Source organism: Rhipicephalus sanguineus, chromosome 6 (assembly GCF_013339695.2).
Source record: "Rhipicephalus sanguineus isolate Rsan-2018 chromosome 6, BIME_Rsan_1.4, whole genome shotgun sequence".
Lineage (NCBI taxonomy): Eukaryota > Metazoa > Arthropoda > Arachnida > Ixodida > Ixodidae > Rhipicephalus > Rhipicephalus sanguineus.
The window spans coordinates 158623823-158629918 of NC_051181.1; the positions used below are offsets into that span (position 1 = coordinate 158623823).

The following is a 6096-nucleotide window of genomic DNA, read 5'->3' on the forward strand; positions in this document are numbered from 1 at the left end:
TTTTCCCATTTTTGATTCAGGTGGAGCCACACAATCTGACCAGGAATTAGTGCTGAGAGATTTCTTGTGTGGCAGTCTCCGGTTTGTGTTGCTGCTTTTGCCTTTCATGGAGAAGCGTGTGGTGAGTTGCAGTTGGAAAGTTCGGTTGTAGTACGCTTGGAAGGGTTGGTAGAAATGTGCGCAACTTCCTGCCATTAGCAGCTCAGCTGGGGATTTCCCTCCTATTGTTGGAGTTGAACGTAGTTAAGCAGCACAAACTGCGGGGTCCTTTGCCTTCTTCTGATGCCTTTGTCATCATTGATTTGACTGTTTGGATGGTCCTTTCTGCTTGCCATTGCTGCGGGGATACAGTGGAGATGAATGGAATGTTTGATGTCCCAGTCATAAAAGAAATTTCTGAGCTCGGCGCTGTCAACGGTGGACCTTGGTCAGATATTACAACATTTGGTATGCCAAACCTGCCGAATGTATCCTTGAGTACCTGTATTAGTGAACAGGCTGTGGTACTCGTCATCTGCCGAACTTCTATATACTTGGAGAAGTAGTCAACTATTAGAATGTATGTTTTGCCTCTAAGATGAAAAAATCCATGCCAGCTGCATCCAAGGGCGGTCAGGCAGAGATCTGTCCAACAGTGGCTGCTGCGGATTAGCATTCGGGTGTGACTGACATTTTCGCACCTGTTTACCAAGGATTCAGTGTCCTTGCTTAAAGATGGCCAGTACACACTCTGGTTTGCCAAGTTCTGCAAGCAGTGATTCCGCGATGCGCTTGGTGCAACGTTTGAAGTACAGTTGATTGACAAGCTGTTGGTATGACTAGCCGCTGGCCATAGCAAACAAAGCCTTCTGTTGTGTGGAGTTCGCTTCTGATGTGGTAGAATGGCTTGACATTGTTGTCGACGTCTGAAAGCCTCGGAGGCCACCCATCCTGTATGTATCTTGCCACTTTTTGTAGGGTCGGATCTTGCGCAGTTGACTCTGCAATTTGACGAAGTCTTGCTGGAGTTGCTTGGATCAACGTTGATACGAGAAGTCCTTGATCATTATCCGCTGTTTGCATCTGGCTAGATGAGTCGGTGCACGTGACAGTGTGTCTGCTGCTGTCATTTGCTTGCCTGGTACGTAGTAGTGATAGTGATGTTGTATCGCTGTAGTCGCAGAAGAAGTCGCTGGATTCTTGGTGAGAGCTGTTGTGAAGTCCTTATTTTGAATACCGATCAGTGGCTTATGATCAGATTGCACTGTGATGTGTCGCGCGAAGGTTAGTAGTGAAATCTTTCACATGCGAACACAACAGCCAAGAAGCTCTTTTCTATTTGTGCGTACCGCTGCTGTGTGGTTGTGAGAGCTGCTGATGCGTAAGCCACAGGTCTGCCTTTGTAGCAGCACTGAGCCCATTCCATAGGAGCTGGCATCGTTGAGACTGTGATGGGCTTGGATGATCGAAATAGCGAAGCACGGGTGCCGTCATTAGTTTCGATTTAATGAGCTCTAGGGTGTCGGTATGCTGCTGCGTCCAGTGCCAGTGGACTCTGTCTTTAGTAGCTCACAAGAGGTGTTGTCGCTTCTGAGAAGTTGGGAATCAACTTAGTTAGGTAAGTTGCCATTCCCAAAAATCTTTGTAGTTCTTGCTTGTTTGCGGCAGTGTTATCGCTTTGATGGCTTTCACTTTTATCTGGTCTGGAGCGATCCTTGAGGTGAGAGAGTTGGTGACCCAAGTACGTAATTGCCGTCAAACCCAGCTGGAGCTTGGCCTTGTTGAGTTTTAGGTTGTTGACGCGTGCTACTGTGAGCACATTCCTGAGGCCTTTTCCTGCTCTTCAAGGTTTCGTGACGCGACCAGAACGTCGTCGAAGTAGGGCTTGACGGTAAGTTGCCGTTCAAAGACCCTGTCAATAGCTTGCTGGAAGAGCTCGGGGGCTGTTGCGAGGCCAAATGGAACACGAAGAAATCGATATCTTCCCCAGGGCGTCGTGACGTACACAAACGTGAACTTGCTTCATCCAAGACCAGTTGTAGAAAGCACTTTTGCGTCAAGGACGGAGAATATTTTTGCACTGCTAAAGTTTGCGAAGAGTTCCTCCGCCACAGCACCTGGCAGTTGTGTCTTTGATGGCCTTATTTAAGTTCTGAGGATCTAAGCACAGGCGGACGCTGCCGTCTTTTTTGGTGATGATAAAATCCGATGGACCCACACGTGGTAGTCACGTAGACGAAGACAGCAGTCAGCACGTCCGAGATGAAACTGTTTATTTGGCCGAACTTGTGGCCGGGAAAACTGAATTCACAGTACAGCAATACGCTGATAGCGGTGAACAGAGCGTCGACCGTCGATCAACTAACAAGCGGTGAAGCGCGTCGGCATTTAAACATGTGCCGTCGAATATTCCAGCGTTATCGCTGGCTATCGTGCAATTTCTAGAATAATCTCGAGTGTGCGCGTCTTTGCGCGCAATCTTAACAAAACGATCTACAATGATCGTGAAGGTTCTCGAACAATGAGGCGCGGTTCGCGCTGAGCGTTGCTGGCAGTCTTTGTGGCCGAAAACCGAAATAGCAAAAGTGATAAAGAAACGCACGTGGCAATGCCCCCCTCTGAAAGAGCATCGTCCCGACGCTTAAAACATGACACGGGAGGGGGGGGGGGGGGGGGGTGGCCAATACATGCAACATATAATAACAAGAATAAAGCAAGAAAGAACAATAAACAATAAGCAAAAGTACAGTCCTCAGATTCACTAACGCGCGTAATATGGCTTGAGGCGCACGACATGGACGACTTCAGGTCGCGCACGGCGCCGCTGAAAGTTCGTAATGCCGTCAGGGACAACCTCGTAGTCGTGTGCGCCGAGGCGCCGAAGTCCTGTACGGTCCGAAGTATCGTCGCAGAAGCTTCTCACTAAGTCCCCGTCGGCGTATTGGCGTCCATACCCATACACGGTCACGGGTTGGTATTCCATGTGGCGTCGTCGAAGGTTGTAGCGGCGGCTGTCAGTCGTCTGCTGTTCTTAATCCGTAGGCGGGCGAGCTGTCGTGCTTCTTCGGCGCGCTGTAGGTAGGTGGTCACGTCGATGTTTTCCTCGTCGGTCACGTTTGGTAACATGGCGTCGAGCGTCGTTGCCGGGCTCCGTCCGTAGACCAACTTGTATGGCGTCATCTGTGTCGTTTCTTGTACGGCCGGGTTGTACGCGAAGGTCACGTACGGAAGGATGGCGATGGCGTCCCATGTCTTGTGTTCGACGTCGACGTACATGGCCAGCATGTCGCGATGGTCTTATTTAGACGCTCGCGTGAGGCCATTGGTCTGCGGGTGGTAAGCGGTGGTGCGGCGGTGGCTCGTCTCGCTGTACTTGAAGATCGTCTGTTAGTTAAAGGTCGCGTAGGGGTACCTCTGTCTGTATGAGGACCTCTGGGGCGCCATGACGCAAGACAATGTGCTCCACGAAGAACTTGGCTACCTCGGCGGCACTGCCTTTGGGCAAGGCCTTTGTCTCGGCGTAGCGGGTGAGGTAGTCAGTCGCACGACGATCCACTTGTTTCCGGTATTGGACGTCGGGAACGGGCCCCAGTAAGTCCATCCGATTTGCTGGAACGGCCGTCGAGGTGGCTCGATAGGCTGTAGAAGTCGGCTGGCCTAGTGGGCGGTGTCTTGCGTCGCTGGCAGTCCCGGCAGGTCTTTACGTAACGGGTGACGTCGGCGGAAAGGCGCGGCCAGTAGTACTTCTCCTGTATTCTTGCTAGCGTGCGAGAAACACCCAGGTGTCCAGACGTCGGGTCGTCGTGTAGAGCCTGGAGGACCTCTGGCCGCAATGTCGAGGGTACCACGAGAATGCAATCGGCTCGAAGCGGTGAGAAGTTCTTCTTTAGGAGAACACCGTTGCGCAAGAAAAACGACGTCCGTCCCCGCGTGAATTACCTTCGGAACGACGGTGGTCCTGCCCTCGAGATAATCCACAAGGCCCTTCAGTTCCGGGTTGGCTCGCTGTCGTTCGGCGAGGTCGTCGGCACTTATGGCTCCCAAGAAGCTGTCCTCATCCGGGTCGTCGGGCGGTGGTGGGTCGACAGGGGCACGAGACAGGCAGTCGGCGTCGGAGTGTTTCTTCCGGACTTGTACACGACGGTAATGTCAAACTCTTGAAGTCTTAGGCTCCACCGTGCGAGGTGACCTGAAGGGTCCTTCAAGTTAGCTAGCCAACACAAGGCGCGATGGTCGCTCACAACTTTGAAGGGCCTGCCGTAGAGGTAGGGGCGAAACTTTGACGTAGCCCAGATGATGGCGAGGCACTCCTTTCTGTTGTGGAATAGTTCGCCTCTGCCTTAGACAGCGACCGGCTAGCATAACTGATAACCCTTTCCAGTCCACCCGTCTGCTGCACAAGGACGGCGCCGAGTCCTAGGCTGCTTGCATCGGTGTGAATCTCCGTATCGGCATATTCGTCGAAATGCGCAAGTATCGGAGGTGTCTGCAGGCGTCGTTTGAGTCATGAATGCTTCGACTTGCGCTGTTTGCCACCTGAATTCGACGTTAGTCTTCGTGAGAAGCGTCAGTGGTTCGGCGATCCGTGAAAAGTTTTTGACGAATCGTCTGTAATATGCGCATAAGCCGAGAAATCGGCGCACGGCCTTCTTGTCGGTGGGGTGAGGCGAAGTCGGCGATGGCAGCTGTTTTCCGCGGGTCTGGGCGCACTCCAGACTTGCTGATCACATGACCCAGAAACAGGAGCTCGTCGTACGCGAATCGGCACTTTTCTGGCTTCAGGGTCAGTCCAGAGGTCTTGATTGCTTGAAGTACTGCCTCAAGCCGCCGGAGATGCTCGTCGAAGGTCGAGGGAGAAACAACGACGTCGTCTAAATACACAAGGCACGTCTGCACTTTAATCCGGCCAGTACGGTGTCCATGACGCGCTGGAACGTCGCAGGTGCCGAGCAAAGACCGAAAGGCATGACCTTGACTCAAAGAGGCCATCGGTGTTATAAAAGCGGTCTTTTCTCGGTCTCTTTCGTCTACTTCGATCTGCCAATAACCGGTCTTGAGGTCCATCGACGAAAAGTACGTCGCGTTGTGAAGTCGATCCAGGGTGTCGTCTATCCGTGGGAGGGGGTACGTCCGTCCTTCTTCGTGATTTTATCAGGCGCCGATAATCAACGCAGAAGCGCAGTGTCCCGTCCTTCTTCTTCACTAACACCACGGGTGACGCCCACGGACTCTTTGAAGGCTGGATGATGTCGTCGCGTAGCATTTCGTCGACTTGTTTCTTATGGCCTCACATTCTCGCGTCGAAACTCTGTAGGGCTCTGACGAAGTGGTCGAGAATTTCTTCTGTTATAATGCGGTGCTTAGCAAGGGGCGTTTGTCGGACCCGCGATGACGACGCGAAACAGTCCTTGTATTGCAGGAGCAGGTTTTGAGCTGGTCTTGCTTGACCTTCGGAATGCTCAGGTTGACGTCAAAATCCGGTTCGGGCCTCTATTCGGCGAAGCAGGTTCGGCAGCATAGAAGAGGGCGAAAGCACTGCTGGCGGCTACACATTCGCGATGTAGGCAACCGTCCGTACCAATGTTGAGGTGCCGATATTCGTGGCTGAAGTGTCGTCAGCACTGCCTTTGCTTTACCTTCACGCAGCTCGGCTATACCTCTACGACGCATATTTTGACGGTTCAGGAGTAGGTGCTGATCGCCCTCGATGACGCCTTCAAGGTTCGCAGGTTTTTCGGTGCCGACGGAGATAATGACGCTGGAGCGTGGCGGAACGGTCACCTGCTCTTCTATCCTCAATGCATGCTTCCCTGGCGTCGCATGGGGCGGGAGCGCTTGTCTGAGGTTAGTGTTATCGACTCAGACCTCAGGTCGATGACGGCACCATGGTCACTTAGGAAGTCCATTCCAAGTATCACATCCCTGGGCAGTTCTGTAGGATTACAAAGCTCGCAGGATAAGTCCGGTTTTTGATGGTGACTCTCGCCGTTGCAGACACCAATCGGCGTATCAGATGGCCTACCGCGGTCCGGATCTCGGGGCCTTCCCAAGCAGTCCTAACTTTCTTCAAACTTTGCTGGTTGCGAAAGGCCCACTGATGACGGAAAGTCGGCTCCC

General features: G+C 52.6%; 1 protein-coding gene across 1 annotated transcript in view; it reads right to left on the reverse strand.

Moving 5' to 3' along the window:
- The window catches only part of LOC119396884 (elongation of very long chain fatty acids protein AAEL008004), a 381218-nt gene that overhangs the window by 224894 nt on the left and 150228 nt on the right, over positions 1-6096 (reverse strand). The gene's annotated exons all lie outside the window — the stretch shown is intronic.